The sequence below is a fragment of the Carassius carassius genome, chromosome 45, assembly GCF_963082965.1.
Source record: "Carassius carassius chromosome 45, fCarCar2.1, whole genome shotgun sequence".
Classification (NCBI taxonomy): domain Eukaryota; kingdom Metazoa; phylum Chordata; class Actinopteri; order Cypriniformes; family Cyprinidae; genus Carassius; species Carassius carassius.
The window spans coordinates 4,184,857-4,211,600 of record NC_081799.1 but is presented as its reverse complement, the minus strand read 5'-3'; the positions used below and the strand labels follow the sequence as shown (position 1 = coordinate 4,211,600).

General features: G+C 37.2%; 1 protein-coding gene across 2 annotated transcripts in view; it reads right to left on the bottom strand.

Annotated features, from left to right (window-relative positions):
* Positions 1 to 26,744, bottom strand: part of LOC132127426 (phospholipid phosphatase-related protein type 1) — a 73,242-nt gene that overhangs the window by 13,584 nt on the left and 32,914 nt on the right. The window lies entirely within an intron of this gene.

The window sequence follows — 26,744 nt, the reverse complement described above, 5'->3', positions numbered from 1 at the left end:
CTTCAAAACTGGTCTCATCTCCACGCACCAAACCTCATGTAAGCATCTGTTTTCTGTTTGCATTAGGCCCACTCATAAGTTAAAGTTTTGTTCTCTAAAATACTCCTCAAGCGTTCATTTCCAGCAGAGTTACATAAAGGGCCTTTCATGAAACATGCATAACAGTGTCTCTGAGAGCACAGCTCAAGGCACGGTATGCTTCAAGAGATGTGTTATGTAACTTACACTAGCTTGCAAAAGTCTGGGGTCAGATCAAGACAGAATTGATTCATTTATTAAGAAATTAATACAATTATTTAACAAAGACACATTATACTGATGAAAAGTGACAGTAAAAAAAACAACATTTATAATGTTGCAAACTACAAAAAAATATACATTTCAAGTAAATGTTGTTCTTTATAATTTTCATTTTCCATTTATTTATTTTTTGCATTCGTCATTCTTTCCTATCAGAATGTTTGCTACGGATGCGAAAACACAGAAAATCAAACCTGATCCAGATTTTTTTGATGGACGAAAGTTTCGGAGGCAGTGTGTAAATGTGATTGAAACACTGTGAGGTCGTATTGCATCCAAAATAAAACGTTTTTGTTGACATAATATATGTGTGTGTTCTGTGTACATTTATTATGTATACATAAATACACATACATGTATGTATATATTTAAGAAAAATCTGTTTATATATTATATAAATTATATAAATATATACATGTAAATATTTTTCTAAATATTTGCTGTATGTGTGTGTATTTATATATACGTAATAAATATACACAATACACACACATATATTACGTCAACAAAAACTTTTATTTTGGATCCAAATAATCGTTTGACAGCACTGGTTTATTTTGTAATGTGCGAAAATTTCGGACGAGAACGTGTGGAAATACCTTTACTGTTTTACTGTATCAATTAAAGACAGCCTTAATTAGCAGCAGTGACATCTATTAATAAACATTATTAAATCCACTTCTGTCTGCCAGTGTAGACTGAAGTTAGCAGGCTTATATGGTCATGTATAGGGGTGTTTTCACTTAGGCATACATGAACACATTGTGCTCCATTCTGCACCAAAACAATCAATCCAAGATCGACTGTTCAAAGATAAGTTCAAAGATAAGGTTCACTTCAAAACAAAAGTGGTGTATTTCAACATTACTCCCGCTCAAATGCCATTCCAAAGTCCTGTACTGCAAGTGCATCTCTATAAACCCATCTTTTCGTTTTTTTTCTACAAAGTAAAAAAGATGAAATTGTTGTATCTGGTTACAGCAGCATGTCACAGACGTCCACAGAGTTTAACTTTAACCACTAGCTGTCAGCGTCGACCTCTAAATCAAATCACAGTCCTCATCAGTAGTCATACCAGGACAGAAGAGAATTTCAAAGGGGTTGAATATGGTCTCTATGCACATCTCACATTCTGAAACAACACAATCTGAAGCCTGCAGCAATGTACTGAGTCAGCGCCTCATTTGTATTTCATGATTCCACGTACCATGATTCCTCATACTTGAGTTAAACCTTAATATAAAGGACATCATATGGAGCCGAAGGGGAAGCACGTCTAACCCAATTACAGTCGCAATCCACTGACACAGCACTGTTCTTCCCAGTCACTGAATTCAGAAAAGCGGCTTCAAACTATATGTGGAATATAAGGTTCATTCAAGGTAAGTATAATATTAACACTTCACTGAAACAAAAAAAGTACTGAGGTGATGGTATTAGATAGCAAATGGTACAGTATTTTCATTTGCACCACGGTATTGAATGATTACCACAATCAATTACCATGATGTCATCTAGTGATTTTCAAGTAAAAAGTAGTTGAAAAGTTTGAAAGTGTTTGGCAACGGTGCTGAAGATGAATTAGAGGCAAATCAGTTTTGTTAGATACACAGCTGAGATCCAATGTTATCTCGCTTGACAGCCTTTCAAAACATTTTAAAGAGCCCCTAATACGGGTTATGAACAGTTCATATTTTGGTTTGAGTCTGCAAAAAGAGGTTGAGATGAATGCAAGGTCAAAATTCACTTTTATTGTCTTATATAATGCATTTAATTTGACCTTATTTGCTCGACGACTCCCAAATGATTCACTCAGCGATAATTTTTTCCAAAACCCTCCTTTGCATGACGGTGGTCGATTTCATTTCCATTTCATAATTAAAGCAACGTTTGTGAGCGCAGTGCTGCTTTGTGTACAGTGTTACCAGGGAAACATCTATTTTACCGCTACAAAAGCAGCAACTAGCGGCAAAGAATGAATTGGCATTTTCATTCAGACCAACATTAACATTTACTAATAGTCAAGTTTTTCCAGGTCTGGATGCACAACAAGTGGACGGGCAATATGCTAATGTTTCATGCTGACGTCAACATGAAACGGCTTGGGATTCAATTTAAAAATGACTCCTTTCGATGATTCGGAATTGGCTCTTTCTTTTGAGAAGGAATAACTTTATACACTGTGCACTTTTAGATTTAAAACTTTGCAGGATGTTTTCATTCACTTAGAGCTGTGTTACACACTGCATGAAAGGTCATTTTCAAAAATCCATAATAAAGGCACTTTAATAGCTGGCTATAGTTTTCATTATGTAGGCTTTTGCATCATTGTGAGGAAACAATTTGAGCGTTCGCTACTTCTTGAGCTTTTTGTCTTGTGCTTGATTTCCATATGTTTTAAATGCTGTGAAAACTGCTGTGAAAATAATGTAATCCAGTCATAAAATTATTTAACACGGGAGGTTTAAGGCTGGAATACACTACATGACTTTTTCCCTGATTTACAGTTAAACTGCGGGAAGTCAGAGCCAGACTGTATGGTAACCCATACTCGGAATTGGTGCTCTGCATGTAACCCATCCAAGTGCACACACACACAGCAGTGAGTAGTGAACACACACCCGGAGCTGTGGGCAGCTATATATCCAGCACCCAGGGAGCAACTGGGTGTGATTTTATGTGGAATAGGCTAATTACAGCTCGGTCCTTGAGATCTCTCTCCTTCCCAACACAAAGCAAAAACAGCATAATACGTACACTACAAGACAAAACAGTATATACGCCTCTGCTGTCCTACAGGGGGCAGCGTGTGACTATAAACACCAACAACAAGGCAAAGACCAACAGAAAGAAAGAGATTCAGAATGAAACAAGCTTACTACACACTGATCAGAATTCACTGCACTACATACTGTTATAGTAAGTCAGACAGTAGGCACTATCAAAATAGTGCTATGCTACAATACTGACACATAACCTCATTTTGTTGCCTGCGAGAGACTTCTAGTTATTATCTTGGGAATAAAAACTGTTATTTAACATTATTTTATCTGATGCCACTACATTTACTTCCAGTTCATTCACCACATTGCATTATGGGATACAGTACAGTTCAGTGCAGTGTGTTCTGTTGTAAATCTGCTCTGCATTTAGTATCCCATATATACAACAAAAAAAGACAAAATCTGTCAACTCTGTGCAGTATATGTAGGCCTACCATATGCTGCAGAAATAAGCATAATTTATTTATGTTTTTCCATACTGAATGGAAAAGGGAGAAATAATGTTTTAATGTTCATTTTGGGAATGCAACATGCACATGCAATTTTTAAGTGATTCCTGTGGTTTCATTTCTATTCATTTCCAAAAAGTAAAACACTTTATTATTTATTATTATTATTATAAACAAATTATTATTTAGCCATGTTGATATATAATAATAACATTTTGGCCAAATGGTGCAGCCCTGCCAAAAAGTACAGCAAACCTGGAAAATTGTTTTTAAATCTCTGTCACAGTTGTAAAGCAGAAAAATCACAAGAACATATTTTCTTCAAATTGTACAGCCCTAGTTTGTGTCATCACTTGAACACTTTAAGCTACATGACAGTCGACGTAAGCTGCTTTAAAGGAATAGTTCACCTAAAAATGACAAAAATTCGCAAAATAAATAATTCACTGATAAACTTTTCTTCCACTACAGATCTTATGAGCAGTTCTCATTTAATCATCATATAATAAGGTTTTGTTAAAATCCCTAAGTATTCAAACTTAGTCATGTTAATGGTGCTGTCAAATAATTAATTGTGATTCATCGCATACAAAATAAAAGTTTGTTTACTTACTATATGTGTGTGCTGTGTATATTTATTATGTATATAAAGACACACACATACAGCATATATGTTGAAAATATTTACATGTATTTACGTATGTATACAGTGTTTATATTCTTATAAATTATATAATATATAAATATATTTAATGTATAAATGTAAATTTTTTCTTAAATATATACATGCATGTGTGTGTATTTATATATACATAATAAATATACACAGTACACACACATATATTATGTAAACAAAAACTTTTATTTTGGATGCGATTAATCGCGATTAATTGTTTGACAGCACTAGTCACATAACTTGTCTTGAAATGTGTTTCATACGTTCCAATGATGCTGCAAATCATGGTGCTTGATAAAAAGACATTAGGTTTGGAGAGTAACAGAATACATGTAACGGCGTTACGTAATCAGGATACAAAATTCTAGTAACTGCAATCCGTTACAGTTACAATAAAAAACTATGTATTCATAATACAGTTACATTTTGTAAAAAACTGGGAATACTATCAGGATTACATTTGATTCATTTAAAATTACATAAATTAGTATTTTTGTATCATAATTGCTGGTTCTGTTATAATGTTGGGAAGTCGTGGCCTAATGGTTAGAGAGTCGGACTCCCAATCGAAAGGTTGTGAGTTTGAGTCCCGGGCTGGCAGGAATTGTGGGTGGGGGGAGTGCATGTACAGTTCTCTCTCCACCTTCAATACCACGACTTAGGTGCCCTTGAGCAAGGCATCGAACCCCCAACTGCTCCCCGGGCGCCGCAGCATAAATGGCTGCCCACTGCTCCGGGTGTGTGCTCACAGTGTGTGTGTGTGTGTTCACTGCTCTGTGTGTGTGCATTTCGGATGGGTTAAATGCAGAGCACAAATTCTGAGTATGGGTCACCATACTTGGCTGAATGTCACTTCACTTCACTTCACAAATAAAACTTGTCTACAAGTATAATTTTTCTCAAACGTGGGATGAGACGCTGCTACAGTTAATTAATCACGATCAAGCGTGCCGCACAAGCCCTGAAAAGTGAAGCCAAATCGTCTCGATCGCCCCCTGGTGAGTGGTCCTAGTATAGGTCATAAACCCCGCCTCCCCATGTTATTCAATGGGACATGAGACCAACTAAACAATTAAATTACCTTTCAAATATCTTTTTTCCGAAGCTGTTTTTTGTCATTTACTGTAGTTTGTATCACGCTAATGTAAATTCAAGTGTTCGTTTTTAAAATAAGTTGTTTTTTAGATAGTTATTTAATGCTCTAAAAACGGTGGTGTGACGTCGTGATTGACAGCTGTGATTGACAGCTCTCTGAGCCGAGGAGGCACTGAAGTGTCAACAGGCTTTTTTCATGATCTTCGGAGGACTGAGGAGATTGTATTTACCTTATTTTAATGAGATTGGAGTGGAACGGAGCAGACAGAGTTCACAGGAGCAGGACTCCACTTCCAAAACAGTGCAGATTACGGTTATGTGCATTCTGCGAGGGAGAGTGAGGGCGGGGCACAGGGGCGGGGCCGTTGATTTCGCGGCTTTAAGGCTTTACTTCCTGCTTGCTACTGCGCATAGCTACTGCGCAGAACTGGTCCCTAGATCGCTATCTGCGCAGGCGCAAGTCCAAGATGTCAGGGCCATATCGGGACACTGGCGGCTTCAGTTTTGACCAATGGAAGAGAGCGAAGGCGAGTCGTCCATCTTTTTTTACAGTCTATGATCACGATGCTTTCTGCTTTCAAAAACATTTTCATGTCTAGAAATTTCAGTTATTTTGTTTCAAAGAGGATAAAGGAAATAGCATAGTTTTACAGCATAAGCGATGCATGAAGACTCTTGCGTATAAACTTTTTTGTTTATAAACAAGTAAATGTTTACTTGTACATGTAAGTGATGAAAATAGAACTACAATACTAAACCGTATACCCAACAGATGTCTGCATAGCCTTTTATATAAATATACGGGCTGTAATGTTGAAATGGTGAAACAAGACACAATTTTTAATGGTTTAAAAAAAAAAATTACTATAGTTTTTATTAGTTAAATTTTAAGTCATAGTTAAATACAAGTACATAAATATAGATTTTTTTTTTACTTGTTTACATATGTTACTAGAATTAATCCAAAAATAATCAGATTACATTTATAATGTACTTGGATTACATTACACGCTACTTTTTTTAATGAAGTAATTTGTAACTGTAACAGAATACATTTTAAAAGTACCCCTCCCAACCCTGGAAGACATGTATTACTCTTCTCAGCAGTCAGACTTGTGATTTGCAGTGTGGATGATAAAAATGTTTCCAATGATAAAACAAATACCCCTGACTTACCCTGAATGAAGAACTATGGTTGCACGATGCACCGATACTTCAAAAGCATCGCGATTCTCTGAAATTAACAACGTTACGATTCCTACATTTATTAATATCGATACTTCAAAGAATGACTGCGTTCCAGATTTGTAAGACACGTATTTCATGTTGGTGTGTGCAACGCACACTTCCAGTGCCTTCCTACAGACGTCTGTCTGTGTTTTTTTTTTTCAAGTGTTACTGTGGCCACCGGTCTAGAGCTGAAGATCTTTGCTCAAACCCGACGGGACCCGACGGGTTCGGGCTTGATTTATATCACTTTACATGGGCTCGGGCTTGCGTCGCATTCCGGTTTGCAAGGTAAATGGGCGGTCATGTGATGTGTTTCGATTAGCGCAAGAAATATGCGAAATAGATGCAGAGTAGGTGAAACGGAGGCTTGCCTCTGGCGATTACATTTTGGTTGCACCAGCAACTAAAGCAAAGTCTAAGGTGTGGAAAAGTTTTGACCAAGTTTATAAAGAGAATAATGAGCCAGTGGGTTATATTGCTGGACACACCATCAGTGGATTCAATAATTTTCCTCCACAAAAACATGTAGGCCTAGTCTAATCTTGGTGAGTAAAGGTTTTTCAAATTATAACTAAATATTAATTGAGTCTTAAATGCAGAGTGTAGACAGAGTATAGGCTAATGCTGGCATTATTCTTTTATTAAATTTCAGCTGCTAGTGGCGAAGCAAATCCGGCGGAGCCTTTATCTTAATTTGGTTATTACCAAATACCCATCTTAATATAGAATTTATCTTAATTTAATTTAATTTAATAAAGACCAGTTTTTATTGGTGGGTTGGCCTATTTAGCTAAATGAGCCTATGCCTAGACCTATTTAGAGTGCCGAGATGTTATGATGTGTGGACTTATTTCTTTGTTCCAACTTCCAAGTTGCCTATAGCCTACGTTAGTCATGAATAAATTGTTAAAACTAGGGATGTCCAGATCCGATCACGTGATCGGAAATCGGGCCCGATCGCGTGGTTTCAGACTCGATCGGAATCGGACGTTACCTCCCGATCAGGACTCGGATATATATATATTCTCATTAATTTTTAACACATCTTTTGCTATGCGGTGGCACAGAGTTAGACCCTTTTGACTCCACACAGAAACAGCAACGCGTGCGGCATGACATCACTTTGTTTTCAAGAGCTGGTGTGAATAAATATAGATTCAAACTCAAAGAGACATGATAGTTTGCGCATGACCTGATATTTCATTCGGACCCAGGATACAGCGAGATGAACATCACAGAGCGCTAAACTCTCATGCAGTGTGTGTTTCATTCATACTCGAAGCCGGAGCGCGCTCTCGCGCTGATATCAGGATATTCCTAATATGGACAAAGGCGTCCAGCTATGCTGTGGTGCTCACAGGAAAACAGAAACTTATGCAAACACGAAGACATTAATATACGATCACGACAATAAATTGTTCTTCAAGTCATCTCCAGCAGGTGATAAATAAAGTATGAACAATGCAGTGCTGATTGACATAGTATTTATTACAGTATAGAAACTATTCTGCATTATTATGTGATAAACAGTGTTTGTAGTATATAAACAAATCATTATTATTTGTTATTGTCCAGCATTTATAGATTTCTAAGCCAATTAAAAGCTAGAAATTAGAGAAAAAATAAAGTTGCCTATACTACCAGTCAGAAGTTTTTGAACAGTAAGCTTGTTAAGGTTTTCTTTTTTTTTTTTTAAGAAGTCCCTTCTATTCACCAAGCCTGCATTTATTTGATCCAAAGTACAGCAAAACAGTAAGATTTTGAAATATTTTTACTAGCCTATTTAAAATAGCTGTTTTATATTTGAATATATTTCAAAATGTAATTTATTGAAGATCCTGGATCTGTTTTTTCGCTCTTCTTTATTCTTTTTTTATGTATTATAGAAGTATCGGATCGGGACTCGGTATCGGCAGATACTCAAAATCAAATGACTCGGACTCGAGGACAAAAAAACCTGATCGGGACATCCCTAGTTAAAACGTGTAAATCACTCATTCTTGACAAAAGGCAAAAGAGCTGTGTGTGTGCGTACATTTGAATAATGTCAGGCTGTAAACGGGTTCGGGCTTTTAAAAAGCTGTCAATCAAAATGTACTTGTTGGGCTCGGGCCGAAACCTGTCGGGCTCAGGTCGTGTCGGGCCTAACTTTTAAGGCCCGATTACAGCTCTACGCCGGTCCACGACTGGTAGAAAAAGATGACGCGAGGAGTGAAATATGGAAGTACTATTACTAATTACGATATTGCTGCTAAATTTTATTTGCTTTTTTACCTTGAATTCCATTCCTTAAATTGGCATTATTCATATTTTTATATTTAATCTTGTGAGTTCAGAAACATTGTTTAATATATTCGCTGTTCATATTTTTATTCAAAGTTCAGGATCAAAGATAAAGTTATTACTCTTATGTTTCTTATCATAACTGCTGCTAAATTTATTCTTTTTTTACCATGAATGTCATCGCTCTAATTTATTTTTTATATTTTTATATTTCATATTTTGTTCAAATGTTTAATATATCTGCTGCTCATATGTTCATTTATTAGTGTGTTATATGATTAGAATGTTATCCCGGTTTTAAAATAAAGAACAGCAATGATATTTAAGAGTGTATTTTCCCTTTTCAGGAAAAGTATTGAAAAAGTATCGAAACCACAATTCTTGACTTGGTATCGGTATCGAAACAATAATTTTGGTATCGTGACAACACTATGAGGAACCAGAGCTTAGTTCGCTTAAAAAATTTTTATTCAGTCATCTTTTACTTACCCTCATATTGTTTCAAACTTGCATGTACAGTATTTATTTCTCCTGATGAACACAAATGTTGACGATTCAAACAACACTGGACCACACTCCCTTTCATTATTTGTAATGAAATACAGGTTTGGTATACCATAAAAGAGTAAATGAAGAATTAAATTTTGGGGTGAACTATTTCTTTAATAGACTAGAATATCACTGGATTGGTTTGGCTTTTGATTGGACCAGCAAAAAAAAAAAAACACTCAGACTCCCACGCATTCAACTCACATTACACTAAACACCACTCTGAACACCCAAGCAAGTGGCAGAGAGATTTGCAAGCGCCAATAACATTTCCTTCTGAAAAAAGTACCATAAAAATCCAGTTTCCCCATAATCCCTCATACATAAGCGACCACATCCCATCAGCCACACGTCCAACCAGGGCAGATCAGATCTAAAACTAAACAGAAGGGCAATGCTACAGCTGTTCCAGACAAGCAGAATCAATCATAACAGGCCATATGCATCATAAACACGAGAGCTCGGCCAACTTACATGGGGACACGGCCCTGAAACGCACATGATCCACGACTTCACACAGCCATGATTCATCATTATGTCCGCTGCTGAATCAAAGCTTTCTGAAAGCTTGCTGTAAAAATAGTTTACAGTGCGCTCTCACACCGCATGATGAAATGAGGCGCATTCTGAGTTTATGCAGATATCCTTATAATTTATCAACTTCTACTTCTGAACTTAAAAGAACCCATCAATACAAGTTTTTTGAACATGGTTTTCTTATTGCAGTGGAAGCAGTTCGTATTAAAATTATATTTGGGTTAATTGTGCAGTTGATTGAAATAGCTCTTGCTGGTTGCAAATTTAAGCAAATGAAAAGAAAACAATTTGCATAATGATTCGTTCTGATAAAATAAATATCAAAAGGAGCTCACAAACAATTTGGTATTCATACAGACATGGCCTACTGATTAACAAATGTGACCAGACTTCAGATATAAAAAAGATGAAACAGTTCACATGCTTAGAGGAATAATTCAGACATCACTGTAAATCATCATTACTGTTTATTTATAATGGTGACCCTGGAGCACAAAACCGGTCTTAAGTTTCTGGGGTATATTTGTAGCAATAGCCAAAAAAAAACATTGTAAGGGGTCAAAATTCTGGATTTTTCTTTTATGCCAAAAATGATTAGGATATTAAGTAAAGAACATGTTTCATGAAGATATTTTGTAAATTAAATATATTAAATCTTAATTTTTGATTAGTAATATGCATTGCTAAAAATTTCATTTGGACAACTTTAAAGGCAATTTTCTCAAATTTAGATTTGTTTTGCACCCTCAGATTCCAGATTTTCAAATAGTTGTATCTCGGCCAAATATTGTCCTATCCTTACCATACATCAATGGAAAGCTTATTGATTCAGCTGTCAAATTATGTATAAATCTCAATTAGAAAAAATTGACACTTAAGACACCAGGGTCACATGTAATGTTACAACAGATCTACATTTAGAAGTTATGAGATTATTAGTCCTTTGAACTCTCTACTCATCAAAATACATTTAAAAATGTATCAAAACATATTAAGAACAATATGATAATAATACTATGATTATTTCAGCATTAAATCAGCATATTAGAATGATACAGGAATGGATGCAGCCTCGGTGAGCACTTATTTTAAAAACTTCTGATAAATCATATCGATGCCAAGCGATATGGTGATAAAGATAAAGCTCTGAAAATGACCATAATAGGTAGATTTAGCTAGAAATTGACCATAATAGCTAGATTTAGCTAGAAAGCTAGATTTCAAGAATTCTGAATACAAACAATGGTATTGTGCAAGAAAAAGTGGAACATTCAGGCTGTTATTACCTAAAATATTCCCAGCTGTTGCAGCATTTATTTGTATTATGCATATTAGCACTTTGAGATCAGTTACTGCACATGCAAAGTCATTTAGTTACTAAATATTTCTAAATAATGTTTGAAAGTAAATGTCAATAAGATTTCAGAGGTTCAGCAAAGACTCAACCCACTGACGTACTGACTTAGAGCATAACATGTTGCGCAAAAAACTGTAATTGTATAGAAATTTCATCCAAAACTCTCCCATTGTGTTCCACAAAAATAACAGCATATAAGTTTGAAGAAAACTATGAAAACTATGTTTGGTTTTGGTCGCGTGAGATGTGTAAATGCACGATCACATTTAGTCTAGAACTACAGTAACATCATGTTCACACACATCAAGTTCCTCTGCACTTCTCTCCGATTTCTCTCAACATGAGAACAGGAGAGCTGTCAGTACATGGGAAACCAAAGTAACAGGCATTACTTATTTGAAAAAGTTAACTCAAGACATTTGCTTGCAATTTAAAAATATGTTACTCTAATATTTACTTGAAAATGTAATCTGATTATGTAACTATAATCAATATATGTATAAAACTATAATATATAATATATAAACTATAATATATATTTATATATATAAAATATAAAATATATAAACTATAATATATATATGTATGTGTGTGTGTGTATGTGTAAAGACCTCTAACACTAGCTTGCTCTATTCTTTTTTTATTCTATCTGTTTTCTTTATATTATATTATTTAAAATCCCATGCTAGGTGTTCTGTGTTAACCTAACTGAGATTTGTTATAGCACTTATATATCATTGCTCTTTTTGTTGTTTTTGATTGCTTCCACTGTCCTCATCTGTAAGTCGCTTTGGATAAAAGCGTCTGCTAAATGAATAAATGTAAATGTAACTCAAGTTACGTAATGTGTAACCCCCAAAACTTATTTTATTTTTACATGAATGTTTCTGAGCTTAATGTGAGCTTGTGAAAAGAGAAAGCTGTTTACTCAGACATATTTGATTCAGCTCATTCATTTTAATAGGTTAATTAGATCTTCTCAAAAGAATTCACCAGTGGGCCTATCCTAAACTCTCCTACAAATAACTAGACAGACATCACTTGAAGAATTTGCTGTGTTCAGTATTCAGATTTGTTGGCTCTCAGTCCTGTCAAGAGTTTAAAGTAGACTAAGGGTGCTATCACACTTGGTTCGCTTGCCTGGTCTGAACCCCAGTTTGATTGCTCCCCCCTCCCCTGCCCCCGCTGGACTGTGTTCATTTCATAATCTTTGAGTCCTGATCGCTTGAGTCATCAAGCCAGCAGCTGTTTACCCTGTTGCTTAGTAACGATGGCGCAGGAGAAGGCGGCAAATGCATAACGTTACTCCCTGCACTTTTATGTTTTTACGATTTTTAACTGTTCGTTTTGTTTACAAAGCTTCGTTACATAATGGCACTTGCGTCTGTCTTTTACGAATGTACTGCAAATGCTCCAAAGAATGCTGAAGGTAAACAGAAATGAGATGTACAGCTCTCTGTTTGCAGCGCGTCAGTCACGCTTGTCAGGAAAGAGTAAAACACACACACAAACACAATTTCATCAAATAATATGTCATTAATAGCGGGTCACTTATGCGATTTGGTACGATTGCATTCACATCAGCAGCGAACCGTACCAGAGTTCACATGAACTGTACCCCAGACCACCGTTTTTAGCGGACTCGGGTACGGTTCGCGTGTGCGCACACAAATACGGAAGACGTTCACATCATCCAAACGAACCGAACTCTGACGTCAATCAAACCTGGGTGCGCATCAAAAGTGCTAGTGTGAAAGCACGCTAAATGTCTTCAGGTGAGCCATCCAAGGACTAAATCTGTCTCTGGCTGAAGTTGGCTTGCTTGTTGGAATTGGCAGGTACAAGTGTGTTCACAGGGAGGAAACATTAAAGCAAGACTGCAGATTTCTACTGACTTCCAAAGTTTCCTGGGTAGTCTTCACTGATCAGCCACAACATTAAAACCACATGCCCTGGACTCCACAAGACCTCTCAATGTGTCCAGTGGTCTCTGGGCCTCCATGAATTGTACCCGTTAGTCCAAAACCCATAGATGCTCAATTGAACTGAGATCTGGGCACATTGTAGGCCAAGGCAACACATTGAACTCTTTGTAATGTTCCTCAAAGCATTCCAAAAATAAAACAAAAAAAAAGAGTTTTTTTGATGTTTTTTGCAGGGTGGCAGGTGCATTATCCTGCTTTTGTATGTGCTCTGATACCTACAAAACTATGCTGAAGGCCATGGATATGTGTTAGAATCAGAATGGTGAAAGATTTTCACCTTTCAACACACAAACTTTAAATCTCGTCTGGCAAGCGCACTTCCACAACAAGTCCCATAATGTTTGAGAATTAGGCCAGTAAGCAGGCTGTTCAAACGAATTTAACCATATGTGTATTTATACTATAAAAGCAATCCAGTTGAATGTGTTTTTTAACTCCTGGAAGCAGTCGAAAGTGGACAAACTATTCAGACCTTATTTACACCTGTATTTAACATTGCCCATTTGTGATTGGATCACCAAAAGATGCATCTTTAATACCAGGAATAAACAGGGGCCCAAGATCTTTTCGCTTGCCCATCTTTCCTTATTCCAACACATGAAATTCAAGAACTGCCATTCTTGAATCAGTGCTACTCACTTCACCTGTCAGTGGTTTAAATGTTGTAGTCTATGTGCTACCTTGAGGACAACAATGTTAGCCTTTCAAACAATGTTTAGTTTCTTGCATTCAAAAGTGAACACTTGATCTGAAAGTCAGTTTGTACATGCAACAACAGTCCTAGAATACAACTAATACATGTCAGAAGAAGGGTGTCTCTTGGTGAAACAGCTTTCAATAAAATATTAATGAAAATGTGTCCTAAATATAACAAAATAACACACTTCAGCCTTACAAGTGTCAAATAACTAGATCTCTACTGTTATAGACTGAGAGACACAAAAGCACAGCTCAAAGTCCCAATGGATGGGTGAAAAGCAAGAGCACAGCACTTTGTGGCTGGACTTTTAGGATGAATAATTAATTGTGTCTGATGTTATTGGGGAATAGTTGTCTTGCCGGGAGCAGATCTCCATAAGGTGGTTCAGTGTGCTCTGTTGCTAAGGCAGGGTCCAAAATTAACTTTTTCCCACACCAGCCAATGGTGGGTGAGGAGAGAAAATTTGCAAGTCAAAAATAGTTTTGAGAATGAAACTGCAGTTTGCCTCGTTAAAGGTCAGTTTCTCTGATAATGTTTTCTCTTGATGGATTTTTTTCATTAAGCATCCAAGACTGATCACCTGTTAGTTGAGTATAAGGGCGGATAAACGTTTAAATGACACTGTGCTATGGGGTCACGTGTTTCTGGCTAACTCAATTTGTTTTCAGTGATGCGATCCAATGATAAGATTGGACCCCATTTACACCTGTATCTCTTACTGACTACTTGTTGTGCGGTCACAACATTGCATGTAATTAACTTTTTCCATGTTGTAAACTATTTAAAATACTATATATAATGCTGAATATAAAGATATAATAATGCGGAATTACAATTTGTTGGTCCCAATAACACCAAATGTCTGATCTTGCCAGCAAATTATAACCATATATAATTTATAAAGTTGCTTAAACAATTAGTAAAAAAAAAAAAAAAAAAAAAACGGTACCATGCATGTAGAGCAGGGCTATTCAATTGGCGGCCCGCGGGCCACATGCGGCCCGCCAATCATCTCCATGCGGCCCGACGGCACCAACCTCCCTCCTCCTCTTTTCGCTCCGATTGACCTGAGAAACGTTTTACGTGTGAATATTTCAGCAGTTATTATATGTGTCCCGAATTTATGTCGACTGAACCAGCGATAGGCTACCAATCCTTCGTGAATGAATCATTCTTTTGGTTCGATTCTTTCTAAACGCGCTTGCATAACGGTCTAAAACTATTCGGATTCATTCGGACCGCTCCGTAACTGAATCATCTGAAGCGGTTTCTCGTTCAGTACAGTTACAACAAATAGCGATGTTTTCAGTTGTTTCACTAGTTGTTTAAACACGGCCCAGCGCGGAGTTGCGTTTACTCCCGGTCCCGGACACACTAATATTAAACAGCGTTGCGACAACCAGTGGAAGCGTTTCAGTTCGACAGAAACATTTCTGTTACAAACCACAAATCACTCGATGATTTAATTAGTATTAAATCGGATGAAACAGCCTCAACATTCCCAACAAGACTGATGAGGAAAGCAGGAGAAACATTGTGGCATGACCGAAATTAGAAGACTTTAAATCCCCTAATCATCCTTACAAACATTTACCACATTTACTGTAGTAATTTACCATGGTTGGGCAGAAATGTGCAATATTTATATTGAATACTATGTAGTAATAAATAAATATAGTAAATATATACTATAATATTATATAGTTTAATAGTAAATATAGTGATTTATATTGCATTAGTTTTATTAGGTGGGTAGAGGAATATATATTTAATGCTTGTTATGAAATTATGTCAGTTACTTTGTAAAGGTGCGTATAGTTTTTAACTTGTGTTTAGGCATTTTTTATACAGTGGGAGCCTGTGGTTAACAAGTCTCACTGTCAGAATATTTTCATTTAAGCATAACAATTATAAATAAAATAATTATTATTTCTCACCAACAGCTATAAGTTTGTATAAATAATTTATTTGTTCCAAGGAAAATAGTTGTACACAGCTGTAAATTATCAAGTTTTTATTTATTATGGTTTTATATATTTGCATACTGTTGGGTACCACATTTCCAAGTAAATACCACACTTCTTTAGGGTTACTTTAGCTTATTTATTGAAACTGTTATGTTTCAATAAATAAGATAAACCCCCAAACCAACCCACCGGCCCACCTCAACTTTTCGATTTGATAATGCGGCCCTCGAATGAAACTAATTGAATAGCCCTGATGTAGAGTATGTATAGTTTAATACAAAGGACCAAAAACCAATCACAAAAGTAGGCTACTTTCTTCATTTAAAAACCATGAGATGCAGTGGGATGCATCGTTGTCGCAATTCATGCGCCACTGATAAGGTATTCTCACGTAGCTAGTCAGACTGATGGCTGAAGGTCTGGAATCCATGGCCTCTTACATTGCCCATGTTTGACCAACAACCAGCTGTTTCATCTTCACCATGCCTCGAGACTGTTTAAATATGACTTATCCCCTCCCTTCATACCAGATCAGTCAAAATGCTCAATTAATGTATTTTGTTTCGACAAACACTGCTTAAACATGGCATTCGAGTTGTAATGCATCATGGGTAATCAGCGTTAATTTATTTTTTTTTTGATAAATTCAGAAAATTGCCTCTGATCTAATCATGCTTATGGTATAATTATAGTCTGCAATGCGTGAATATTCCTTTCATCAGAGCTAACAGTGAAAATAGGTCAACAGATGGTTGTGGTGTATTCCAGGTATACATCTGTCATTAATGGTGAAGGGAGACATGTAGATTGCCACCAATTCACTAACACAAAAAATCTAATACCAAAATATTTGTACTTTAAAACTAGGCACAAGATCTTATAACAGAAGCCAATTATTCATTGCTTCTTTTTTTTTGCCTCGTTGTTTGTCGATCAGTGAAAAACAGGCCCAATGACTGACCACATAAACAGGAACAACGTGATCAGAAGATGGCCATCATCCAGTTCCTGCACAGTCAGGAGCTGGGAGAGAAAGGTACCTGGCATATGTCACCATATTGGACACGCTTCTCAGATCGGGAGCCTTTTCACAGGAATACTCTCTCTAAAGAAACTGCGCACACGACTGTATTTCTCATCGTCTTCACTAAGCGAGCATTAGGCTGCATGATCGTTTCTGTGTGGCCTAGTTTCTGTCTCTGATGTGTCTTGAAAGCTCCAAGCAGATCCAGAGGCAAAGCAAAAGAAACACACACACTCACACACATCCATTTAGAGGGAAGCACTGAGGAATAGAGGATTCGCCTTGTAAAGGGAACCTTTTTTAAGTGCATTTTATCTTTGTTTGCATGAAAAGTCCCAACTGAAGTCGAACTGAGAAGCTAATAGCATAGATATACATTTTACTTCTCTCTTACACCATTTGGCAAGTGGTCTGTAAACGTGTAATCCCTCTATTGTATGTGGTCACAAAAGGAAAGAAGCACCGGCACTAAATGAGGAAGTTAAATGTCATTCAAGTGAACACTCAGTAGGCAACTAAAAATCAAAAACAGGCACAAGTAAGGCTGTAGAAAGTACACTTCTATTTTAGAAATGCTTTTTATTTCTGCTATAACATGCAAACTATGACAGTGATAATCTCAGATTCAGATTATGTGCTTAATTCAATGTTAAAAGGGTCTAATGTGAGTTTGAATATCATTTTGCATGACCTGTATAGCCATACTGATAGCAACAATAGATAGTTTAGTTTTTTAGTTTTGGAATCTTGTCGCATCGCGTGTAGTTTGGACGCAGTGTTATTAGCCACATTCACTGACTGGCTGCTGTCACCCATTTCTACTGTGTGACAGACTGTTAGATTAATCCATATCGAGTAAAACATCATCATAATTATCATTAACAAATTTAATCTCAATGTAGCAAATGAGCTCAAAAGGGAAATGTACCGTATTTTTTGGACTATAAGTCGCACCTGTGTATAAGTCGCATCAGTCCAAAAATACGTCATGATGAGGAAAAAAACATATAAGTCGTATGTGATTCATGTGTGATTCAGCGTGAAGCAGACCGACACAACAGCATCTGAACTGAACTGGTTCTTTTGGTGATTGATTCTGAACTGATTCTGTGCTAATGTTATGTGCGCGGGTAAACCGAAGCCTTGAATGAAGGGCAATCATCGCCAATGACGCCATTACGTCGTGCGCAAAAGAACCAGTGAACCGTTTTCTTCAACCGGTTTATTGAATCGAACTGTTCGAAAGAACTACTAGTGATCTGAAAACCGATGAGTCAATCTTTTGTTCATTATCTGGCTCGGCTTGGTGTTTATCTTCAGTTCTCTCTTCACAGCAGTTCAGTCAGTGTACTGTTTGAGTAATGTAATGGCTCACCCTCATGTAGTTCCTAACCCGTAAGACCTCCGTTCATCTTCGGGACACAGTTTAAGATATTTTAGATTTAGTCAGAGAGCTTTCTGTCCCTCCATTGAAATTGTGTGCACGGTATACTGTCCATGTCCAGAAAGGTAATAAAAACATCATCAAAGTAGTCCATATGACATCATAGGGTCAAAAATAACAAAAACTATGACTTTATTCAGCATTGTCTTCTCTTCCAGGTCTGTTGTGTGCGCGTTCACTGCAGTTTAGTGATATCCGGTTTGCGAACGAATCGATGTAACAGGATCTTCTTGAACTAGTTTACCAAATCGAACTGAATCGTTTGAAACGATTCGCGTGTCTCCAATAACCATTAATCCACAAATGACTTAAGCTGTTAACTTTTTTAATGTGGCTGACACTTCAGTTCAGACGCTCTTGTGTCGGTCTGCTTCACGCTGAATCACACATGAGCAGTATCATCAGCTCCTTGGTTCTCGAATCGAACGTGTCCGACAGAAACGGTTCTTGACTCGAGAAGAGTCAATCTTTTGTTCATTATCTGGCTTCGCTCGGTGTTCATCTTCAGTTCTCTCTTCACAGCAGTTCAGTCAGTGTACTGTTTGAGTAAATGAATTACTCTGAGATATTGTTTTGTTTTTAACTCAGAGGGAGTGTCAGCCACATTAAAAAAGTTAACAGCTTAAGTCATTTGTGGATTAATACATATTGGAGACGCGAACCGTTTTAAACAATTCAGTTCAATTTGGTGAACTGGTTCAAAAAGATCCGGTTACATCGAATGATTCGTTTGTGAACCGGATATCACAAACTGCTTTGTTTTGAACTCTCTCACAACAGACATGGAAGAGATTGTGCAACAGACCCGGAAGAGAAGACAATGCTGAAAAAAGTCATAGTTTTTGCTATTTTTGGACCAAAATGTATTTTCAATGCTTCAAAAAATTCTAACTGACCCTCTGATGTCACATGGACTACTTTGATGATGTTTTTATTACCTTTCTGTTCCTTTTATTACCTTTCGTTTGGAACAACATGATGGTGAGTTATTACTGACATAATTTTGATTATTGGATGAACTAACTCTTTAACTGAAGAAAGTTCTGGCACATCCAACTATTAATTTCATCAATGCATTGGCAAAGGGAGTCAAAGGGGCTGTAGTCATTTGGAGTTAAGGCGAGGTAAATCTGGGTATCATCAGCATAGCTGTGATGGACAATTTGGTTCTTTCTCGTTATTTGACTTAGTGGAAGCATATACAGACTAAACAAGAGCGGTGCAAGAATTGACCCTTGTGGGACTCCGCATGTCATGGACATCCACTTAGACTTATGCTCTCCTAGACTCACATAATAGCCTCTCCCTTCTAAGTATGACCTGAACCATTTGAGTATCATCCCAGAAAGCCCGAACCAGTTTTCCAGTCTTTCTAGTAGTATATTATGATCGACAGTGTCAAACGCAGCACTGAGATCTAGCTATACCAGCACCGATATTTTGCCAGAGTCACAATTTAAGCGAATATCATTTATTATATTAATGAGTGCTGTCTCTGTGCTGTTATGCGGTCGAAAACCAGATTGAAAATTGTCCAGGTATCCATTTGAGTTTAAGTATTTGTTCAGCTGATTAAAAACTACCTTTTCTATAATTTTGCCTATAAAAGGAAGATTAGATATTGGTCTAAAATTACTCAAAATGGTGTTATCAAGATTGCTCTTTTTCAGGAGGGGCTTAACAACTGCAGTTTTTAAGGAGTATGGAAATGGGAAGTGTGTCAAGATAGCAGGTTGACGATTTTAGGTGATGCATTATTTCTTCAAAAAATTTGGTATCAATTGCTTCCAAAGTAGACATAGTATCTTTTTTACATTGTGGCCGAATCTTTCTGACCTCTGCATTACTTGAGGATGTGCTAATCGCCTTTTTGATATTGATGATCTTCTCCTAAAAGAAGGAAGCAAACTCATTGCATTTGCTGTCTGAGAGCATTTCACTGGGAATCTGACTTGGGGGGTGGGGGGGGGGGGGGGTTCAGTTTCTCAACAGTGGCAAAAAGAGTACGAGTGTTATTTAAGTTACTGTTTATAAGGTTTGAGAAGAAATTCTGTCTAGCTGTGGCTAGTTTCACATTAAAGCATGAAGGCTGTCTTTATAGATGCTATAGTGTATTTCAAGTTTTGTCTTCCTCCTCATCCGCTGGGCTTTTCTGCATTGTCTTTTCATAGTATGAACTGCTGTTGATCTTCTCCAAACTGATTTTTGTCTGTTTGTTTTCTTACTGACTATTATTGGAGCAATATCATAAATAACATTCTTAACTTTTGAGTTGAAGGAATCAAGGAGAATATCAACAGAGTCTGCAGAAATGATTGGTGTTAAAGATATAGCCTCCATAAATAGTTCACTTGTGTTCTCATTTATGCATCTCCTTCTGACAGAAACCGATCTAGATTCAGTTGTAGCAGAGATCAATATATCAAAGAAAATACAGAAGTGATCAGATAGTGCCACGTCCTTAAGAACAATGGATGAAATGTTTAGACCCCTACTGATGATTAGATCCAGAGTGTGTCCACCTTTGTGTATGGGTCCATGCACATGCTGAATCAGGTCAAAAGTGTTTAGAACCGTTATCATTTCTTTTGTAGTTTTGTTTTCTGCAGTATCTATGTGAATATTAAAATCCCCTGCAATAGCAAAACAGTCAAACTCTGAGGAAATCATTCATAACATTTCTGTGACCTCTTCAACAAAGGCTGGAGAGTATTTTAGAGGCCTGTAAATAATAATAAACAGAATGCGTGGAGCACCTTTCAGCACAATCCCTAGATATTCAAAAGACAAGTACTGACCAAATGACACTTGCTTGCATTGATAGACGTCTTTAAATAGAGCAGCTACACCTCCACCTCTCATAACAGTCCAGCAGACACTCATGAAAGTAAAGTTAGGAGAGGCTGCTTCATTGAGGACTGTTGCACTGCAACTGTCTTCTAGCCATGTTTCGTTTAGAAACAAAAAATCCAGATTGTTTGTGGTTATAAAGTCATTGATTAGAAATGATTTATTTTTTAGTGAGCGAATGTTTAAAAATGCTAACTTGATGGCAGTGCTTGGTGTCTTTACATCAATTTTAGTTTGAGGCATAATAGGCCGCAGATTAGATGAGTTTGCCCATCGGCTTGAGAAGGCCTTAGACTTTCTATCACGTGATAAAACTGAAATAGAGAAAGCTACAGGCACACTGGGTTCCCGCTTGTTCTGTAAGCATTTGTGAATGTTGCTGCTATTATAGCGGGGACCCGACATGTATCACTGAGAGCTGCTATCAGTTGTTTTTGGTTCACCTTCAGCAGATAGAGGGTTTGGGCCCTGGCGTTGTGGCAGCTGTCGGAGACCTCTCACAGGAGCAGGGCCCACAGGCTTTGGTGGTTGGGGGGCCCGCCGTTTTTTTTTGTTGATATCTGAGGGCTTGCAGCGAATTAGTGAGAGAGTTTAGTCCCAGCATTCACCAATTCCTCCATTTTCTGTGAGAAGCACAGAAGTGGAGATGCTGGAGAGAGGGATAATGTGTCTGGTGAGATGGGCTGTGTCTCTGGTGTTTCCAGTGGCTGTGATATGTTGTCCTGGCTTCCCTGGCTGTTTTCCAGAAAGTCGTCCTTGGGCGCTAAATCTTGTAGCTGTTTTGATATATTACAGTCTGTCTGTGAGGAGCTCTGTGGGCAGGGATCAGCCGAGATTGTGTCTGTCCGCAGTGCTTGTTTTGGCTGCATGGTGTTATCAGTGTCCTTGTGGGATATGTCAACCACATGATGACTCGGACCCGGTGTGTGTGTGCTGAATGGATTGACACACTCTGCTGAAGGATGACGGAGGGAGAAGTAGATATTGTCCTTAAGCACTCTAGAACCAAGTTTGTTTGGGTGGAACCTCGACCTTGAGCGCCTGTTAGTAGTGGTGTTAACTGCTGGCTGATCCGATACATGTTTAATCACATTTGGGGACTCCTCACCCGCATTCATTAATGCTTCAAATAGGGCTGGACGATTCATCGAAAAATAATCAAAACCGAAATTAATAACCTCTAACCGACGTAATTTTCCCATGCCGGTTATTTCGTTTTTTTAATCCTGTTAACACTTCCCCCTTAAAAGCATACTAGCGCGTGTGTAGCCACGTGACTCTGCCCCGTCCAGTCAGTGGCATAAAAGCAAAGCGGTGTGAGTGGTGAGCCTTGCGTCTTCACTAAACTTTGTCAGTTGTATTTGTTATATGTTTTGGACATTCAAGCGATTAGATGAACGGATGTATATTCTTATATCGAGCTCCCATGTTCGCGCAGCTGCATTGTGGCACGAACACTCATATAAACTGTAGCCGTGAAGATCGCGCGCAAAGAAACTAGTTGTCAGCGCTGTCCTGTGATTTATTAGCCTGGGAAAACCCAGACTACTTCCGGCGAATTTCAATTCTCTCTACAGAATTCAGTTTCAACTGAAAAGGGTCTGGTTTTAACCAGGCTAGTGATTTATCACTAAAGTAGCTTAGAATCTCAAAACTTATTATAGCATGTTTGTGTGCAGCGCCCATGAAGCACAAGCGCGTGTATAGCGAGCAGCGGTCGATGGTCGTGCTGCGGGTTCCCGGTTTGTGTCCGTTCTCGGACTGTTCTGTGTATTTTAACTGTTCCGAGTCGAAACTACGATACAGAAAACTACATATCAGTATATCATCATAAACGCAGCCATTTTTGTCTTACGTGAACATAAACAGATGAAAAAAAAAAACACACGTGCAGTATTTTTGCTTAAAGAGACAACAGCCTAATAAACGCGCTGCCTGTCATTAATGTTAATCAAAGAACAAAAGAAAATCATTCACTGATCTTGACTGAATATATTTAATAACTTTACTTGATTAATCTATATTTTATTTCTAAAAAGAAAACTATGCAGTGTTTTTAAAGTTTTAATTACAGTTTCTGTACCTGAAATTTAGTTTAGTTGTATTTATTTATGATATTGCTAATTGATTTGTTTGTTTCTTTCTTATTACTTGTCTTTTACACTTTAATATTTGAAATTTATATAAATCTAGTTGTTTTTGCTATGGTATTTTTTTTTTTAATCACAGGCAAAATTCCTCTTGCAGTGTTTTGTAGGCTGCTTATTTTTGCTCATGTTATTCAGCTGCAACAGAAGGCTTTGTAAAAATGTTTGACATCTAAATGTTTGACTTAATTTTTTTTATATTGGATTTTTTTATCTTATTGGAATCAAAAATTCAAACGATACCCAACCCTAGTAAGAAATGTTACGGACATAGATAAAATAACTGCTGATAGTCAATCATATTTACAGTACAAACATTGTCAGTGAACTATGAGGGCAAAAAAAACAAAACCGAAAACAAAATAATCGTTCAATAATCGTAATCGAGGTAAAATGTTAAATTAATCGAGGTTTTGATTTTAGGCCATAATCGTCCAGCCCTAGCTTCAAATCTGTTCTCAAGATGTATAGGGAGAGTTAGAATACCGGTATTTACAAGCCTTTTCAGACAAATCTGGGGTAGAGGAAGCTATGGCAGCAATACAAGAAACTTGTGACAATCTGATATCTCGTGTTCCTTTGGGTCTCGCTCCATGTTTGTGCCATCGATTAGTGTGTCGATCAGTTTCGGCTTGTTCCTCTACAATTGGTATAAACTGTTGAGATTCAGAAGATTCATGGGACTCATCGGCTGTATGCTGAGGGGGTCCATGACTACGGTCTGCTGAGTGTTCAGTCTGTTTTGGAAGTCCAGCAAGTAACTTTGTTTCAAGAATCACAATCCTTTGTAGAAGTTTGCAGCAGTTCATGCAACAAGTAGATCCAACAGGAGGCATTTTCTCTCTCTTCTGTTTGAATGTAGGCAGTTGTTATCACGTCTCAGGAATGTAAGCTGCTGGCAGTGGGAGGTAAAGTTTTCTTTTTGTAGTGTTATTCCAGTCCCAAAGTTTTTAGTTTTAGCGTTTGTGCCAAAATTCTGTTGTTTGAGCACTGTGCTGATCTGCTGAAGTAAAAATATTAGAAAAATCAGAGAAAAGTACAGAAATAAGAAGCAAAGCGCAGAGCAGTAAGCTAGAACATCCAATCGGTAGCAAAGCCAGAAGCAAGAAGGTTCTAGGGGTGTAATGGTACACAAACATGACGGTTCGGTATGTATCTTGCAGGGCTCCGAACCGGTTCAAGGAACGAAAACGAAAACCGGAAATGAACGAAATTTTGACAGGAAAAGAACCAGAAACAGAAACTAAATCAAATTCCATAGTTCCAAACAGAATCGAAAATTTGAAATGGCCGATAACCGGTTAATAACGTTATTTTATCGTTCCATTTAATATTTGAAATTTGCTGTCAACCAATCACGAATTCCATGTGAAGTGAAGTGAAGTGAAGTGAAGTGAAGTGAAGTGAAGTGACATTCAGCCAAGTATGGTGACCCATACTCAGAATTTGTGCTCTGCATTTAACCCATCCGAAATGCACACACACAGAGCAGTGAACACACACTGTGAGCACACACCCGGAGCAGTGGGCAGCCATTTATGCTGCGGCGCCCGGGGAGCAGTTGGGGGTTCGATGCCTTGCTCAAGGACACCTAAGTCGTGGTATTGAAGGTGGAGAGAGAACTGTACATGCACTCCCCCCACCCACAATTCTTGCCGGCCCGGGACTCGAACTCACAACCTTTCGATTGGGAGTCCGACTCTCTAACCATTAGGCCACGACTTCCATAAAAAGGTGAAGCTGAAGCCAGCGAGTGAAATGTCTGCTCAGCTGAAAACTCATCATAGACAAGTCTCAATGACAATGCACCGCCTTCAGGGCAGGATTAAGACCAAATAAGGCCTGATGACGCAGCGCAAAAAGGGCCTTTTTTTCTCGGCGTTGGTGCATGCGCATTCGACACTCAAGCGCCAGCATGCTTAGCCTTTCCTGCCCAACTGAGGACCGCAGCTCTCCTTTGATTATTCCAAACTTTGAGAAGCTCTGCTCGCCGGGGCATTGGACATCATCATGCACAGATAGATGCGCTAACCAATTTCGACATTTGGAAACGTCTGAGAAAGATTCAGCGATTACAAAAGCTCTTACAAGCTCTGCTGATTCGTTCACAGTCACCGGTTTCTGAGTGTGCATGAATGCAGCATTAATAATTAACGATTAATAATCAGTTAAACGGTTTAAAAAGTCATTTATTCATTTTCAGTAAATTATCAAAATATTTAAAAAGGTTTGCTGCATGGTTAAAATGCAATATATATATATATATATATATATATATATATATATATATATATATATATACAGTATATATATAGAGAAAGAGAGAGAGAGAGAAAACTATTCGTTTTTTAGAGAGAAAAAAAATATTTCATTCAGAAATAGACAATGCAGACACAAAATGTTTACAAACATTAGGCTATAATAAACACTAGGCTATTTTGTATAATCATTTGTCATTCAAATACATCGCGAATACGGAAACTTTGTGATTTTGTGTTGAATGAGAGACCCGCTGGTTTCAGTTTCGTTTTAGCCTAAATTAATTCTCTTTAGTTTGTAGTTAATATTGCTATAGCTCCTTATATTTTTATTTTTTGTTCTTTTCTAAATACTGTTAATTTAAATGATTTGTTGTGGAGTGAGGGGAACTAAAATAGTCTAGCGGAGCTTTTCAAATTTACCGGAAGCTGAACAGTTTTCATTTGCTATATTAACCTCAAAATAATTCTTAGAATGAAATTTGGAGTCCAACTTTCGGACGCATATAAAGCGTCACTTATTATACATTTACCATTATTCTATATTCTTTATATTAAATAAAATTTTAGCATCCTGATACGTCGGGAACATGGAAACATTTGGATTCATGCCGAAAGAGAAAGGTAGGCATCAGCTTCACCTTAGATTAATTTGTTTTTGGATTGACGTTTTTATAGCCTAAACTATTAACTGTTTTTATAATGTTTTTAAACATTTTGCTTTAGACTACAGGCATTTTAGCCTTTATTATTTCGGAAGTAATAGGGCTAATAAAGTGCGACGTGAGCTGCAACTTTTTATTTATTTATTTTTTACTCTCAAAACGCAATCTTATAATGTTTTTTTTTTATTATTATTTGAACAATGCAGCAAACATTTTTAAATATCTTAAAAATACTTTGTCTTTAAAGTGTTGATAATTTTTTTATTTATTTTTTTAAGTAGCTTACATTTGGCCAAAATCTAGAGATGATGATGCTGTAGCCTATCGGCTGTGACTAAGTGTTAGATCTCTATTTTTTTCCTTTTCTTTTTGAGTAAAGAAAACGCTATACTTTATTATTATTATATTATTATTATTAGGCAAATAATATTGTTTTTTTTTTAAA